The sequence below is a fragment of the Elephantulus edwardii genome, unplaced genomic scaffold (assembly GCF_000299155.1).
Source record: "Elephantulus edwardii isolate Elephantulus edwardi_28Jun2011 unplaced genomic scaffold, EleEdw1.0 scaffold00008, whole genome shotgun sequence".
NCBI classification, from domain to species: Eukaryota; Metazoa; Chordata; class Mammalia; order Macroscelidea; family Macroscelididae; genus Elephantulus; species Elephantulus edwardii.
Window position 1 is genome coordinate 18,292,902 of NW_006399758.1, and position 18,871 is coordinate 18,311,772.

The following is an 18,871-nucleotide window of genomic DNA, read 5'->3' on the forward strand; positions in this document are numbered from 1 at the left end:
TGCAGAAGCACTTTACTGTGTGGATCATAAGAAATTATGGCTAATGTTAAGAAAAATGGAAATCCCAGAACACTTACGTGTACTCATGTGAAACCTGTATCTGTTGTACAGAGTAAGGGAACACTACTTGGTTTAAAATTAAAAGAAGTGTGCATTGGGGTTGTATCCTTTCACCGTATCTATGTAATTTGTATGCTGAGAAGATTATTTATGAAGCTGGACTCTATGAAGAAGAAGTTGGCATCAGCTTTGGAGCAAGACTCATCAGCAACCTTCATTATGCAGACAGTGGTGAGTATGCAGATTTAAATTATTGGTGATTTTATTTTATTATTTATTTTTTTGTTTTCATGTAATAATTCCTTTCCATTATGTTTCATTCATATACATTGTGGGTTTGTTTTTTTAAATTTTATCCCCCCTGCCAAGGTCTCTATGCTGTATATTTCCCCATGCAAAGAGACCCACTTCCAGTCTGTTTCCCTGTGGCCCTGGGAGCTCTTGCCCACCCACAGGTCCACACCTTTCCAAGCAGATGCTGGACGCCTCCGGCGCCAGGAGCCCTCCTGTGACACCAGGTCCCCTGGCCTCGCCAGGCGCCCGGTGGGTTCACGGGCCTGGGCCACTCGGTCCAGTCTTGGCCGTGGCTACTCCAGCACCACATTGCCCCCCACCGCCTCCAGCGCCACCTTGATCTTCTCACCCTAGGCCTTGGCCACGTTGGCTTTGATCTACTGGGGTAATGATTCCACCAGCTTCTCTGCCTGGACCAGGCTGATGCGCTGGACATAGTTCTTGATTTCCTCGATGACCTTCAGCTTGTCCACAGGCGTGGCCTCGGTCAGGCGGACGGTAAAGTGTGTCTGCTCTTTCTTCCCGGGAACATCTTCTGCCGCCTCAGCGGCAGAAGCAATGGTGGAAACAGCGGCTGGGGCAGCTCCTGGCATCACGCCGGCGGGCACAAGCCCAACATCCTGGATCTTCAGCCTCTTCTTCAGCATCTCATTGAGGTCAGAGATCTCCAGCAGAGAGAGGCTGACGATGTCCTTGACAAGCTGCTGGAGCTTCTGGGGTGGGGGGTACTCTTTGGGGGCGCTGGCCAGTGCCCCAGCTCGGTGATGACTGCTGCTCCCCATGGTCCTCAAGCCACAGACACTTGCCAGGTGGAGTGCAGCGCCCCGAAATCCGAGACAAGACCTCCACAGGGGGCGAGTGGTGGCCAGCAGCATTGGTGTGCTGGCTGGAAGGTCACACCTCATTCATGTTCATTGTGTTTTATTCACTCTTTCATTTACATAGTGTTTTACACAATCATATACATTCTATTTTACATAATTGTTTAAATCTGTTTACAAATTTGTATACATTGTGTTTGTTTACATAGTTTGTATACATTGTGTTTCACACTATTCTTCAGTCACACTGTTTTTCATACAATCATTCTCATGCATATGTTTTATAAAATCAATAACCATTGGACCTTGCCTATCATTGCCCTGTTTTATTGCCCAGATCCTTCCCATTTGCTCCACCCTCTCCCTTCACCCATAAAATTGTGCAGCCCTGTGGTTTCACACCTACCTATCCTTACCCCTCTGCTGTGATTTTATTTTTTTAAAAAGAAACTTTGACTTACAATCAACAATGAAGAAAGAAACAGTAAAAAATAATCAAGAAACAGGCTCTATTGGGCAAATTCACCACCCAAGGACCTCTTTAAGGTCCTAAAAAGAAGAATGCCACTTCATGGACTAAAGTGTGTTTGTCTCAAGCCATGACATTTTCATTTGCTTCATATACGTGTGAAAGTGGGACAATGACTAAGGAAGACCTAAGAAAAATTGATGCCTTTGAATTGTAGTGTTGATGGAGAACATTGAATTCACCCTGGATTGCCAGAAGAACAAACTCATCTTTTAAGAATTTATAATCAGAGTCATCCTTGAAAGTCAGGATGGAGGGCCTTTGTTTTGCATACTTTGGGCATGTTACCAGGCGGGACATCATACTTGGAAAGGAAAAGGGTTAGTGTAGGAAAGGAAAACTTTCAAGAAATATTTTGGCAAAGGGATTGAATCAGTGGCCTGAAGCACAGCAGAGATTGTGAGGATGGTGCAAGATTGGAAATGGTTTCATTTTGTTGAACAAAGGGTTACTAGGAGTTAAGTCTGACTCAATAGCACTTAATAACAATAGTGGAATGTGTAAGCATTCTTGTTAAAAAATAACTGAGAGTTTTTAGTTAGTGATAGCATAGCATAAAACCAACTATGAAGCCTGTATGATAGTAGACATTGTACATTCATGGAACCACCCTAACAACCTACAGGGACGTGATCAATTATTGCCTAACTTGGGAGGGACTGGAGAGCATTATGCTGAGTGAACTAACTCGGTCCTGCAAGGATAAATATTGTATAAGACCGTTATCGTAGAATGAATATAAAGATCCAGGAGGTGTGGGCAAGGTTGGATGCAGGGGGATCTGGATATACGGGGGGAAGAGAGGATTAATCATTGTGTTGTTTAATCTGATGGGAGGTAAGGGAAATTGAACGAATTTGTTTGAATTTGTATTAAAATTTTGTAAATAAACTAGTAAAAAAAATAGACTTTGATGTGGTATCTCATATCTGACTCCTTCTTTGCCCTTAGTAACCAGGAGCCTGAATAGTAAATAAGATACACAGAAGTGAGTGATTTTTTATTGACACTACACATCACAACTACTCTAGATGCTGTAGATTCTACAGTTTTGTTTACAATAAACAACACACCAGATTCTACAGCAAATAAAAACCAACTGGTGAACACATTGTGTAACAAGATTTCCTTTAACTGAGATGTGAACAAAACCACCACACTCAACATAAAAGGAATTGAGTAAGGCACAATACCTTGACAGTGTTTTATAGTTGTAGTCTCTATTTTTATTTAAAAAATCTTCTTGTATAGTTCCAACGTTACTTCTATTACATCTATTCAAAACCAGGTGATATGAAACGAAAGATTCACAACCTTAGGGAAACACAACCTGTGAGCCGGCTATGCTGACTCATCAGGCTGTATTTTCAGAATGAGGTCAATAGGTGGCGCCCTATCTTGTTAGGACTTCAACTCCGCAGGGCGCAGTGTGAGGAGGCTCACAACATAGACCAAAATGTTAAATGCAGTTTAACAGGAATATATTTGCATGCTATATTGAAAACTCGATTAGCTTCTCTAGTAATTTCACAGGATTTTCTTGGAAATGTACGTAAGAAAGTAACATTTGAAAATGTCATTCTTCCTTAAGTGGAACACTGAGATATTATTTAAATGAGAAAAAAACAGATTCAGTATTGGAAACAGCAGTGCCCGCATTCTGTAGACGCCTTAAACGCCTAGTGACAATTTTATTTCTTCTCCACGTGATTCTGGTAGATGTATGCATTTGCAATATATATGTTTTGGTTGCTATTTGTAAAAAGACCACACTCAGTATTATTAGATTTATAGTCTGTATTGACCTCATGCACTTGCTGCGAAGGATCAAGGACTGCAGCCTTCAGTATGGACTAAGGCTCAATGTCAAGAAGACAAAGATTCTCGCCACTGGACCAATTGGCAGCGTCAGGATGGATGACGAAGAGATTGAGAGTGTTCACAGCTTCACTTTGCTCGGCTCCACAGTCAACACTCTTGGTACCAGCAGCCAGGAAATCAAAAAGCGTATCGCGATGGGAAAGTCTGCTGTTAGGGACCTCTCAAAGGTACTAAGGAGCAACAGTGTCTCTCTGGAGACTAAGGTGCGCCTGATACAGGTCATGGTATTTGTAATCGCTTGTTATGCATCAGAGAGTTGGACAATGACTAGGGAGGACAGAAGGAGAGTGGATGCTTTTGAGCTGTGGTGCTGGAGAAGGGTACTGAATGTACCATGGACTGCCAGGAAAACAAACAGATTCATCTTGGAGAGGATTAAAGCAAGCTGCTCCTTGGAGGCAAGGATTCTGGGGCTTCGTCTGACATACTTTGGACATGTTGCCAGGAGGGACGGGTCCTTGGAGAGGGACATCATGCTTGGGAGAGTGGAGGGACAGCGCAGGAGGGGAAGACCCTCTATGAGATGGATTGATTCGGTGACTGGGGTAATCGGGATGGGTGTGTCAGAGGCGGTGCGGTTGGCGCAGGATAGAGCAGGGTTTAGAGCTGTTGTGCATAGGGTCGCTATGAGTCGGAAACGACTCGATGGCACATAACAACAACAACAACAATTCTGTATTGAATTTGTTCAAGGAGGTGGATATGCAGGAAGGAATCCTACAGGGAAGAGTATGCAAAGAGAAAATGAGATCGCAGTAAAATTTAGGAGGCTGTGAGGTTTTGTGGGAAATGCTACGAATGCTTTTCAGACGGCAGCCATGGGCCTTCTCCAGCTGCTGGGCCATGTTTTTCCACTTAGAAAGCTTGCAAAAGTAGTATCACCACGTTAAAGATTACTTCCTTAGAAACCTGAAGCTAGCTAGCTAGTTGGTTTCTTCTTATCTTCTTCGGCTTGCCATTGGAATTGGTTCTTAAAGATTAAACACATTGTATGGCCTGACGACCAGGAAATCAAAGATTCTGGGGTGAATTCATAACTCTCCTATGAGTCAGGCTGGATAAACGTTGCTTCATAAAATGACTTAAATCCTCTGAAGAGTCCATAGGAAGCTTTCAGAGGTGTGGGCTTTTGAAGACCAGGCTGGGTTCTTTCATAGTGTTTAGGATGTTGTTTGTAGCTGTGACTGGTTGGAAATGGGACCATTGTGATCCATAACATTTTTATTAGCTGTTTTCCAGAAGTGTTTGCCAGGCCTTTCCTCCCACTTCATCTTAGTCTGAAAGCTCCCTTGAAATCTGTTCAGCATCATTGCAACATTCAAGTCTCCCCTAATAGTGGCTGTGCATGAAGTACACAGTACACAGTACACTGGCCAGACTTGAACCTTGGTTTCTCCTATTGGAGTGAGAATTATTCCATCAAACCACTAATGATGAAGTTCTCCTTAAAGGTAGGCACTGAACCTGCCACTGCCAGTTGTTGCTGTTGTGTGTTATTGACTAGGAACCAACTCGTAGTTGACCCTCTACCATATTTTCAGAGGAAGTAAATCACAGGTGTGTAGCAGCTGGTGGATTCACACGTGTGCCTTTGGGATTGCAGCACAGCTTATCAGTAGGCCACCAGAGCTTTCAGCCACTGCCAGTGAAGTGAAAAACAGTGCTCAGGCCAATATACTTCAAGACTTTTAAATGTCTTTCTTTCTCTGGCACCTGCAGCCTGAAAAGGCAGACAGCACAGAATTAGTCAGCTTCCCCCTTTTCCTCTTTGGCAAACACCTTCTCATCTCCTCAACATTAGCAGATGTCTTTTTTTTTGCAAGGAATCTTACTCGTTGCACTGGAGTCAGAACCAACTCATAGCTGACTCTACAATGGGTTGTTGAGAGGCTGCAAATCACACAGGGGACGACTGCCTATATGTCTTTGATGGAGCTACTGATGGAGAGGAATAGCTAGAGGGTTAATAGCGCAACTCCCTGCAGTTTCACAGCTTGCTGCTCTAAATGGTGAGCTTACCACATCTGCAGCCTGCTCAGCTCTTGCCTTTGACTGATTATACACCCTTTGGCCCGTCTTCAAACGCTTCTTTTTGCCATCTAAACAAAACCCCTAAATTTCTTGACATTAAGTTTAGAATCACTCTATAGGATTTTCAGGTCTCTGTGGAAGCAGATCGCCACATTTTTCTCTCACAGAGAGGTGGGTGAGTTCAAATTGTCAGCCTTTTAATTAGCTACCTAGCGCTTTTATGTGTGTGTGTGTGTGTGTGTGTGTGTGTGTGTGTGTGCACACGTACACACACACACACACACACGTACATACAACGTCAAATTGGATTTGAGTGGTACAGGAGGATATTGTCCTGCCTTCTCCAGCAGAGCATCTGGTGGATTTGAACTGCGCACCAGCTACTCAACATTTATTGATTCAGCAAATGAGAAGTGTATGTCCACTATATACTGAACATCATGCTGGGTGTGGCAAACAGCAAGGAAGACTATGGCCTCAACCTGCCTTTAGAGTAAAGCGCCTTCTTTGATTCCTTTGAAGCCTGAGCTTCCCCGGATGACACTGCATTTCTTTGGGCCTTGTCTAAATGCCCAGTCAGGAGAATAAGGCTTTCTAGCTGTGTACCTCATTGATGTGTTGATTTTTTTGTTACCTCATGGGTGACATACTCCTTCCAGGAAACCTTAGGGATCATGTTTGCATTCAATGCAGAAAGAAGGGAAAGCTCTCAATGTCTATTCCTTCTATTAGGGAAGCAGAGTTTTCCCAGAAGGCTCCTAGCAGTTTTCCTTATATCCCCATTGCCACCTCTAGCTAATAGGAACACCAGGAAAATTAGTGTCTGACTTTAGGGAGAAGAAGAGGCTGAGAAAACTCTTGAGCTGTTTAACTGAAAAACACCTGCCTCTGAGGTATGTGCCTTCCAATTGTATTACGCTTATCTATACATGTTGCCATATCCTATCAACATCCAGCTGTCTGGTCACATCCATTTGACCCCTGGGCCACTATTTCGCGCCTTGGCTCTGTCTCCTGATGTCAAGCTGCTGACTTTAACTTCAGCATCATGACTCCTGGCCCAAGAGTTCCTTGGGCCTCAACCACTCCTCCAACTATCTCTTCCACGCCTCTTAGGTGACCCACAAAATAGCAATTGCTGAACTCATTTCTTTACCCAGACTTGTTCCTTCTTGTCTACTCTCACTTTCAGATTATGGAAGCGTCTCTCAACTGTCCCTGAAGTTGGAATAATCATATTTCTCCTACACCCCTTCTTCATCCCCTCTAAGGTCCACAGGTTTCAGAGGCCTCATCTTGACAATAGCTCTTGTACGTCCTTGTTTTTCCACTGTCACAGCTCTGCTTCCATATTCACTTTCTTGCTGTTCTAACACATCTTCCAAACTGCCCTCATCAACTTTTTATAGCATAGACTTGATTTTCCTTCCTTCTTTAATCATCATTAATAGTTCCTTTTAGTTTTTATGGAGCTCTGGTGGCCTAGAGGGCAAGGAGTTGCTCTGCCAACTCATAGGTAGGTAGTTTGAATCCACCAGCTGCTACAAGGAAGAAAGATAGAAAAATCTCTTCCTGTATGATTTATTGCCTCTGAAAACCTGCAAGAGGGTCCACTTACGAGTTATGAGTTGGTTCTGACTTGACGGCAATAGTTGTTGGCATCCAAGACCCTTCCTGTCCCAGCCACCAGGCCAGCCTGATTTCCGCTTTTTCTCCCTTTTCCAGCTAGGTTTTCCGTTTCCTGAATAGGCCCCAGTGCTGTGCTGTGTCTGGGACATTCTCTATGCCCTTTTTCTTCAGTGAGCTCCATCTCATCCTTAAGAGCTGAGATCAAATATAACTTTAGTGGGACTTCTCTCAGTCACCCAGGCAGAATGAATCATGATGCTTTCTTTTCTCCTAAGGAGTGATCAGCATCTTATCTGTGATTTCTTTTGTGTGTTTCTAATAAAATTTTATTTACAAAAGCAGATGGCAGAGCAGATTCAGCTTGTGACCCACAGCTTGGTGAGATGACATTGTTTTTTATGTACACATCCAGCTCCTCTAGGAGCTCACGGGTATTTCTGACTCAGCTTTGCATCTTTCATAGTGGCTGCAGTGCCTGGCACCTAGCAGACACTCAGTAGATGTTTGTTTGTTGAACAAGTATTTTTGAATGTTGCAAAGAACAAATTTTCTGAACATTATACATTAAATACACTATTAATATGTTGTAGAAGATGAATCCTGAAAGTTTAGTTGAGGAAACTTCACAGAACAAATGTTTACCACAATGTAGAGTTCTTCAGTTTCCAGGATTGGAGGTGGGGGGTGTGTGTGTATGTGTGTGGTTGATGTTTTTAGAACAAGGCAATGGCTCATCCCCGTGGGAGCAGATTGCATGAGACAAGCACACAGAATGGGGGAGATAATGCCAGCCAATCTGTCATATTTCATCATCTGCTGGTCCTGGGCCGGTAAGAGTCTTAATATATACCTCACATATTTACATCTTAGGAGAAACTGTCTCCATATCTCGTTTTCTGCAGGTTGCTTATACAACCCAACATCTAAAAATAAGATCTCAAGAAAGCATATAATTTATTTGAGTTCAGTAAATGAATATTTGTGTATTGTCTTTTGCTAAGCACAGATTGTGTTAGTTTCTGCTGTGTGATGAATTCTACAGACATGGAAAAGAGGCGAATCTCTTTTATAGGTTACTTCTTAGTCAACCAAGAAATAACATCCCTCCCTCATTTTTAATTCTACACACTCAAAGTGTAATTATATAATTATGAACAAGCAATTTTGAGTGTAGTCCATTTATTTTTCAAGTACAGAGGGAACTGTTACTGTGCACACACATACAAAAAGGACCTGTGACTTAAATTTTTTTTTTAAATCTGGAAAAGTTTGACTTGCTGGTGCAGTGTGGCTGTAGGCAAATAAAATCTGTGGGTTGGTAAGTTCTTTGTGTATATTTGCATGGCTGTAGGTATATTTGTATGTGTGTGCGCACGTGCGCATAGATCAGTAATGATAATAAAATGTTCTAAGTTTAGCAAAAGAGTGGGAATGATGGAGTGAATTTATAAATAGATATTTGTTATGCTTAAACTACATTCTGCCTTTTTGTATTAATTATGTTGTAAATAGACCTCTTTCAATAAATAGATAATATTTGAAACACTTGATACTCAAGTGGGTTAAACATCCTACTTGAGCATTATTGTCATTAATCTGCTTTACAATGTCTCCTTTTCAAACTTGCGACCAAGTGTGATTTATTTGTGCGTGCTTACTAACCTATAATGAACAATGTCACATACGTTGGTTGCTGGGTACTCTGTCCTTGTTAGAGGTTGCAAATCTGAAAAAAGGTTTTGATTCTATGGAAAGGTGTTAGGGGATTGTGAGAGAGACAGATGTCAGCCATACCTAGAAGCAGTATATTTTATGAGACAAAAAAGTGAAACTGTTTATTATAGATTATGAAATAAACACAATTAAACCATACTTATTTTTGCTTATTGGCTAATTAAACAATAAAGGGAACTTTAATTAAAGATGAATTACTATTATTGTCCAAGTAGTAGGATTTGAAAGAATGAGCTTTTACTAAAAATTTCCTATTTCCATCAAAGAAAGAAAAAGTGATATAAAAAGTTGCTTCCCTATAAATTTCTTCTATCTTCTGATTTAACTATTTAAAGAAGCAATTGGTAATGGCTAATGAGTTAGATGCAGGATAAATATTGACAATCTCCTTCCACGGGATTTACAACTTCTGAAAACCCACAGGAAGGTCACCTATGAGTCGTTTCAGACTTGGTGGAATATAACAACTATGAGTTAGAATAGAAGGTCCTGTTCAGGAATTTTTGAGGCAGATCTTAAAATTTTTGAAATAAAAAAGGATGAATTATTCTAATGGATTTAAGGATATAATCTCTTCTGCATTTCACATATGGCTTTGTGTGAAAAAGAGACAATTCTAAATGCGTAACTTGGCAGGAACACTTGTGACAAGAGAGATTTTTATGAGACATCCCGTGTACAATGATAGAAAGAGCAAGCTTGGCCTTGCACGCAGAAGTCTCTATTCTTTGAGCTAAATACAGGGAAAGGACAGCCCTAATTTCCCAATATTGTTGATCCAAAGGTGTGGTAACAATGTCAAAACAAAAATTCATCCTTGGAGAAATGAATCTCAAATTGGAAAAGAATGTTGCAAGCATCTCTTTGATGTAATGAATTAAGTCCAGGTTTCATATGAGTGATGGATTAATTGCAAGTGGGTGACCTTTTTTCCCTTCCACTTAAAAGATTAAGTTTTATTCAAGGCAGAGTTGAAGAGAGAACAAAGAGCCAGCAAGTTACCAGTATGATGTGTTGAGTCATGAAAAAATAAAGGCTTGTATACACACAGAAAAACATTTATGGCTGGCTTATGTAAATGTGTCCCTTAAATGCCAATGGCGCTGTTCCCCCTCCCCCCACCCCCAGTGTCAAGCATTGTACTTCTTTCTGCTATTTCTCATCCAGGTTTTCCTTATCTTCTCTAGGTGAAGGAATCCCCTTCCTCACTTTCCAGGCCATCCCTGACTTTAACCTTGATAAATCCAATACCACTTGAGGTTACCCATGACCTCTATTTTGCTGAATCCAATGCTCAGTCTCATTCTTCATTTATTTGAAACTTTATCAACATTTGACGCAATTGCTCATGTCTTCTCCAGCTAACACATTCTCCTGGTATCCTGACCCCGCCCTCTTTTGGTTTCCCTTCTAATTCTCTCCCCAGAGACTTTTTGGACCTTTTCTTTTCCCACAGATACTTCAGGGAGCTCTGGTGCCAAGTGGCAAGAAGCTGCCCTGCAATCCTGAAGGAACATGGTTTGAAGCCACCAGTTGCTCTGCGGGAGAAGGGCGAGCGATTGGTTTGGACTTTACGGTACACAGTAGCCTGTAGAGTGTAGACATTATATCTCTTGATTTTCTGCATCTTAGTCACTCACTTGGAAATTTCCTCTGGTCTCGTTTGTTTTTCCTTAAAAACTTCTTTTTAAGAACTTTCTTCATCTTTTTTTCATCTTAGTGAGGGTTTAAAAAGAGATTGGTTTCATTCATTCATGTAAATTGTTCTCCGTCCCCCATTCCCATTTTAGTACTTTTTCTGTTCCAGGCGATTAATTGTCATACACTTAGTTTCTAATCATCCTTTCCTTCTGAATTGTCCTTTCTTTTATCCATTCCAGTGCAATATTCATTATTTATTCATTCTTTTCTTGCTCTATTGCCTCCTCCAATCCCCATCTCCAACCTGATTCTATTTTTACAATAGTGAGCTTATGCAATATTTGTCCCTTTGTGACTGAGATATTTCACTCAGCATGATATCTTCAGGACTCATCCAGGTTGTGAAGTGTTTTACGAGTTCATTGTTTATCAATGTTGCCTAATATTCCACTGTATGAATGTACCATAGTTTCTCTATCCATTAATTTTTTGGTGTACACTTGGGCTGTTTCTATCTCTGCGCTATTATGAACAGTGCTACAAGAAACATGAGTGTGTACATATCTTTTGATGTCATAGCTCTGATTTCTTTGGGGCATATTCCCAGTAGTGGGCTAGCTGGGTTGGTTTCATGTTTTATCTGATGACGACTCCTATATGCATATCCCAGGCTGATCCTATCACTGTCAAGCAAGAGAACAGAGAAAGGAAATTATCTGCTTGACAGGTTAAAGAACCAACCTGCCTGACCTTTAGAGACAAGACTATAGAAAGATATAGAAGCTTAGAGACCAGCTAAAAGGCAATTATAGTAATCCACTCAAAGGATATTGGGGTTAAACTAAAGTGGTAGCCATGGACATAAGAATGATATCAAGCCAGATCATGTCTCTTCTTTCTTTCTTACAGAAAATTAAGAAACTTTAGAAGATTATCAAAGACTACAGCCCACCCCACAATGCACCCCTTATTCCAGATTGTTCTTAATACATATAATGCATAATCATATTGTTCTTTTAGACAGTCTTCCCCTCATGTGTTTGTTCTAATGCAGTGTTTATTATCTATCTACTCTTTCCCTATTTTCTCCCCAACCTCTCCCCACGTCTGTCCAATTTTAAATATTTATTAGTGGTGTTATGCAGTATTTGTCCTTTTGTGACTAAGATATTTCATTTAACATAATGGCCCCAAGGATTCCCCCATGTTGTGTAATGTTTCATTATTTCATTGTTTTTCAATGCTGCTTATTATTCCATTGCATGAATGTACTATAGTTTATCTATCCGTTTGTTTTTTGAAGCGGTCTTGGGTTGTTTTCATCTCTTTGCTACTGTGAATAACACAGCAATAAACATGGGTGTGCATATATCTGTTTGAGTTGTGTGCTTTCTTTAAGGTATATTCCCAGCTGGATCAAATGGTTTGTCTATTTCAAACTTTTTGAGAAAGTATCAAACTACCTTCCATCGTGGTTGCAACATTTTACATTCCCACCAGCAGTGAATGAAAGTTCCAATCTCTCCACAACCTCACCAGCATTTGTTTGCTGTCCTGTTGAACTTTGCTATTGTTATTGGGGTAAGATGACATCTCATAGTTGTTTTGATTTGTATCTCTCTTATATCCAAGAGATTTTAAACATTCTTCTTGTATTTGTTTGCCATCTGAATGTCTTCTTTAGTAAAGTATCTATTCATCTTCTGTGCCTATTTTGTGATTGAGTTTTTTACCTTTCTCTTGTTGAGGTCCTGAGGTATTCTATAAATTTTATATATAAGTCCCTTGTCAGATATGTCATTGCCAAATATTTTTTTCACAGTCTCTTCTTACCTTATTGGAGAAAATTTTTTTATACATAAGGATTTGACTCTTAGAAGGTCCCATTCATTCATTTTACATCTGTTTGAGTTGAGGTTCTGATTTCTTTAGGGTATATACAGCATAATTTTTCAAGCCATTCATTTGTTGATGACCATTTGGGCTGTTTCCATTTTCTTGCTATTGTGAATATTGATGTACAAATCTCCATTTGTGTCTCAGTTTTATTTTCTTTGGGATACATTCCTAGCATTGGAATAGCTGGGTCATATGGAATTTCTGTGTTCAGCTTTTTGAGAAAATGCTCAACTGCCTTCCAGAATGATTGTACCATTTTACTATCCCACCAACAGTGTATAAGAGTTCCAGTCTCTCCATGTCCTCTCCAACATCATTTGCATTCTGTCCCATTATACTGCCACTGGGATGAGATGTTATCTCATTGGGGTTTTGATTTGCGTCTCTCTTATTGGCAATTATTTTGAACGTTTCTTCATGTGACTGTTGGCCGTCTGAATGTCTTTCTTTATTAAATGTCTTTCCATGCCTTTTGTCCATGTTAAAATTGTGTTGTCAGTCTTTTCCTTGTGGATGCTGTGTTATGAGACTGTCACCTGAGATGTCATGGTTAGCTGATGGATATTAGTGTTGTCACTAGGGCTTGTGCTTCCTAGTGTCACCCAGAGTGTCACCATCCTCTCTGCTTTACCATGGACTTCTTCCTGTAACAGTTCAAGCTCAAAACTCAGACTTACTGCTGTGAATCGGAACTGACTCCTGGCCAACCTTCCATGGTTTTTTTAAGAGGCTGTAAATCACAATGGTGATTTCTCATCTTTCTATCCAGGAGCCACTGATGAATTTGAAAGACAAAAGAAGCTCTTCCTTTGGGTTAGCAGTGGCATTCACTATGAATTATGCATTTATTTTGATAATAGAATATTACGTGATAAATAAAACTGTAAATTGCTTAAATGTAGTATTTCTTAGATTCCTGAACAACAAAGCTTTTTTGTGAAATCTTTGTACATTGCATTATAAAATTATTAGTTACAGTATTTTAGTGATTCCCCCCTCTTTTTTATTGAATTACTTATATAAGTCTTAAAAAAGTTATTGATATAGGTTCACAAATACTGCTTGTCACATTGTTGCTAAATTACCATAAAATCTGACAAACTCAGCTGCTGTGAAAACATCAGCGGAATGGAAACAACAGCAGGTACATACAAACCATGTGGTTTGAGGCATCATTGTAATTGGGTAATAGCGGCAGCCCTAAACAGAGCACATTAAAATATTACAGAAGTAAATTAGCATAGTTTTAGCCTTGTAGGTAGAAACTGGGTTAAAGCTGTTTTTGTTGTTATAATTAACTATAAGGGTATTTTCATAAAAAGCAAGTTTATGGTAAAATGCCACACATAAAACTATTGGCACTCATTTAGATGTTACCTGGTGCAGGCTGCTCTCCCTGCAACCACCTAATTGATGCCACCATTCAATGTAAACAGACTGTGCGGCCCTGCTCCAACTTCCTGGCTGTGGGCAAGCTCAAGCCTTCATTTCAGCTTCTGTACATCTGCAGTGCTTCCAAACTGATTGGAGAGGACATTTTCTGGCACCAAAGGAGGTGATATTCTGTTGTGATCCATAGGTTTTCTTTAACTGATTTTTGGGAGTAGATTATCAGGCCTTTTGCCCAAGTTTTAGTCTGGATGCGCCACTGAAATTTACAAGTCACCACTGTAGGTGTCCATACTATTTGAAACACCCATTGTGTAACTGTATTGGTGGTATAGTTCCAGCATGACGACAACTTATAAATCATGGCAGGGAAAATAGGCTGGGGTATGGCTTTCCAAAGCAAATGTGTCGGGTGGCGATATCAGGAAAACACTGGCCAATCAACAGTGAAAAGAATAAAATGAGTATATTAATTACAGCATATATAGATTGATAGCCTAGTTTCTTGGACCCTACACTCTTAAAATGCTGGTTCTGGTAATCTCAGATGTTTGCAGAGGAAGGAGAAGGAAAGATCCTGGTGTAAGGCACTGTGATGTTCCCGGGTGAGGCCACCTAACAAGAGAGAGATCAGGTCATCGGAAAAATTAGCCATTGAAAACCCTAAGGTTGTACTCTGAGACACATGCGCTGCCTTGAATCAGTTGATTCCATGGCAACTGGTTTAAAGCGCTGAACCAAGTGACCTGCTCACTTTAACACAGCCCATACTGTTTGCAAAATTCTATGCTTGATTGTATGAGAGAATGCTGTGTTTGTAAAGAAAGTAGGAAATAAGCAGCAGAAGAAAATAAATAGGGATAGCACCTTTCAGATGGAAATTTATTTTGTAATGAAGAAGAACCACTTTATGGAGAGTTTCTAATTTTCTAGTGTGATAATTACATCTCAAGTCAAGGCTGTGTGCTTTGCTAGATATATGAAGAGCTACATCTTTAAATGACTTAACAGGACATTTTCAAGCTACTCAGCACTTGGCAGATCTTATTGTGATGAGCAGGAGCAGGTGGGTGGCTCAGGCTTCTCAACCTTGAAGAGATGACCCCAGCTGACTTTGTTCTTCTCTGATAGCTGCAAGATAAAATCAAAGTTAATGAAGGAACCTGGGGAGGTGCAGGAGCCCTGGCAGCACGGTGGTTAAGCTTTGGGATGCTAATCTAAATAAACATATGCAGTTTGAACATCAGCTGTTGGGGAAGAGGGGGGCGCAAAGACAGATTGACCAACCTGCCTGTATTGAGACTCATAGCCTTGGAAACCCAGTGGGAACTTCTTATGGGGGCCCTTCTATTTTCTGTGGGGTCGTTGAGAGTCAGAATTGATTCAATGGCGGTGAGACTGGTTCAGGTGAAAGGAGGAGGAATGTGGGACAAACAGAAAGAAACAGGTGAAATGAAAGCACAAAATGACCTAAATCCTGAAAAACTCAACTGGGAGGAGTCCCTGGGGTTTCATAGTAATTTGAGAGAACGGTTTCTGTTTTGGTACAAAGAAATGACACCCGCCCCACACCCCCCAGTCAGCAGCATACTCCCAGCATAAATACTTTTGTGACTCCTAAGTGGGCAGGTTGCTTGTCTGCTTTTTGACATTTGGGTAAGAGCACTACAATGCTGAAGAACTAACATTTCCATACAGGTTTAAACCCTTTCAGAAACCTGAGAGGCATTACATAGTTTGAAAACCATGCAGCTTTCCTGAAATTGCTTTGAATTGTAGCCATTTTTACAACATCCTGCAACTTTCCCCTCTGAATCTATTTTCTTTTCTTTTCTTTCTCTCTCTCTTTTTTTTTTTTTTAAATTCTTTGCCCTCCCTCTTCTGCTTCCCCTAATCTCTTTCCCTCCCAGTGTGGGTAAAGTTTCTGGCACCTGATTTGTTTGCCAGAAAGAAAGACAACAGCTTGCGAAGGAGAAAACCCTTTCCCTCTTGCTGTGCAGCATTAAGATCCTTCTCCATAGTTGGGTACCTGTGAGGAAGAGGAGACTGTATCAGGGGATCCTCTCTTCTCTGGGAAAGGGAAGCACCCACCTTGACCTCTCTTCCTCAGTGTGACCAACTGCAGTTCCCAAGAAAGGTTTGGCCTCCTTAGAAAGTAATAACCACACTGCCTTTCTAAATGTTCTTTAATCAATTAATAATTATTTACATATGAGCAAGAGCCTATAGTGATGAAGGAAGAAGTTCAAGCTGCTTTGAAGGAAATAGCAAAAAAATAAGGCCCCAGGAATAGATTGTGTACCAATTGATGTATTTCAGCTCACAGATGCTACCCTGGATGTGCTCACCAAGCTGTGCCAAGAAATCTGGAGAACAACCACATGGCCAACTGACTGAAAGAGATCTACATTTGTTCCCATCCCAAAGAAGGGTGACCCAACAGAGTGTGAAAACTATAAAACATTATCATTGATTTCACACACAAGCAAGATTCTACTGAAGATTATCCAAAAACGACTGGAACAGCACATCAGCAGAGAACTGCCAGAAGTCCAGGCAGGATTTAGAAGGGGTCGTGGTACTAGGGATATTGTAGCTGATATTAGATGGATCTTAGCTGAAAGCAGGGAATACCAGAAGAATGTCTATCTGTGTTTCATTGATTATGCAAAGGCATTTGACTGTGTGGATCATAACAAACTACGGCTGACTCTGAGAAGAATGGGAATCCCAGAACACTTGATCATTCTAATGCAAAACCTGTACTTGGACCAAGAGGCAGTAATCAGAACAGAGCAAGGGAACACTGCATGGTTCAAAATTGGGAAAGACATACGCCAGGGATGTGTCCTGTCTCTGTACCTTTTCAACTTGTATGCAGAACAGATTATCCGAGAGGCTGGGCTCTATGAGGAGAAGTGTGGTGTCAGGATTGGTGGAAGATCTATTAACAATTTGTGTTTTGCAGATGACACAACCCTGCTTGCTGAAACTGAGGAGGACCTGAAATGCTTGCTGCAGTATGCACTGAGGCTCAATGTCAAGAAGACAAAGATTCTCACCACTGGACCAATTGGTAGCATCAGGATGGATGGCGAAGAGATTGAGATTGTTCACAGCTTCAGTTTGCTCGGCTCCACAGTCAACACTCTTGGGACCAGCAGTCAGGAAATAAAAAAACGTATTGTGATGGGAAAGTCTGCTGTTAGGGACCTCTCTAAAGTACTCAAGAGCAACGGTGTCTCTCTGGAGACTAAGGTGCACCTGATACAGGCCATGGTCTTTGCAATCACTTCTTATGCATCAGAGAGTTGGACAATGACTAGGGAGGATAGAAGGAGAATTGATGCCTTTGAGCTGTGGTGCTGGAGAAGAGTATTGAATGTACCATGGATTGCCAAGAAAACAAACAGATTCATCCTGGAGAGGGTTAAACTAGCCTGCTTCTTGGAGGCAAGGATTCTGAGGCTTCGTCTAACATACTTTGGACATGTTGTAAGGAGAGAGAGGTCCTTGGAGAGGGACATTATGCTTGGGAGTGTGGAGGGACGGCACAGAAGGGGAAGACCCTCTATGAGGTGGATTGATTCAGTGACTGGGGTAATCGGGATGGGTGTGTCAGAGGGAGTGAGATTGGCACAGGATAGAGCAGGGTTTAGGGCTGTTGTACATGGGGTCGCTATGAATTCCAAGCGACTCGACAGCACATAACAACAACAGTTGGGTGAATAAAATTAAGCATGGGGTTCTGTGGCCCAAAGTGTGTGTGCTTGAGAGGGCACTACCTCTATCTAGTATATTAGGAGAACCCATCATGTTGGAGTGGGATAGGTTTGAGTTAGATGGTTTTTTAAAGTTAATTAAATTTACTAATTTTTATTTGTGGAAGGTTTACAAATCATAAAAGTTTCCCCACAGAATTATTTCATTGACTTTTGTTTTATAGTATCAGTTGCTATTGATTAATGTAATTAATTAATTACAATGTCTAGTCAAGGTGGAGAAAGGATGAAAGTCACGCAACTGTTGAGGACTTTCATTCATAGGGTCAATATGAGTTGCCTATGACTCAATGGCACTTAACAACATAGAAACCAGTTGGCCTATTGGATTGAAAGCGAAACTACCAAGCCACAGGTGGGTGATTCTAATCCATGGCCCTAAGGCCTGTTTTTAATTGTTTTTGGTGAAACATTCTTCCAGGTCATATAGCCCTGGTGTGTCCACTTGCCGTACAGAGGCAACTTGTGGTTGCTGTGAAGCTGAACACTGTGACACAGAGGTGTCAAATATGATAATAGTTACCCATGGTGGATAGTGTTTGGTGGCGCTCCCTGGCTAAAAAAAGCTTGGAAGCAGGAGTGGCATCCACTTTCATAAATAGCTTGCCTCGGGAAACCCTACGAACATGGAGAAAGGATGAAAGTAACCCAACTGTCGAGGACTTTCGTTCATAGGGTCACTATGAGTCGCCTACGACTCCATGGCACCTAACAACAGACAAGGTGGGGTTTTCTTTTTTTAGTGGTTTTTGAGTAAAAAAAAAAATCTGTATGATTCTCTAAAGTTCAAGTGTCTCACTGATTCTCTAATATTCAAGTATCTCACTGAATTCACAAAACCATTATCATAATTTATAAAACTTTTATTTTGTGAGTCCAATGAGAGATTTTAATCATAAAGAATCGGATAGAAGTTTTTTACTAAACAAACAAACAACACCAATGACAAGAAAAATCTACCTATCTGTGTCCCTATTTTACACAAGTAAAATCATGCTGAAGAGAATTTAAAAATGGCCAGAGTACTATGTTGTTGTTGTTGTTATGTGCCATCGAGTCGCCTGCGACTCATAGCAACCCTATGCACAACAGCCCTAAACTCCGCTCTGTCCTGTGCCAATCGCACTGTCTCTGACACTCCCATCCCAATTATCCCAGTCACTGAATCAATCCACCTCATA

The 18,871-nt window shown here is 40.9% G+C and overlaps 1 pseudogene; it reads right to left on the minus strand.

Moving 5' to 3' along the window:
- Positions 1 to 647: 647 nt before the first annotated feature.
- On the minus strand, positions 648 to 1,259 carry LOC102866520 (annotated as a pseudogene).
- Between the last annotated feature and the right edge of the window lie 17,612 nt (positions 1,260 to 18,871).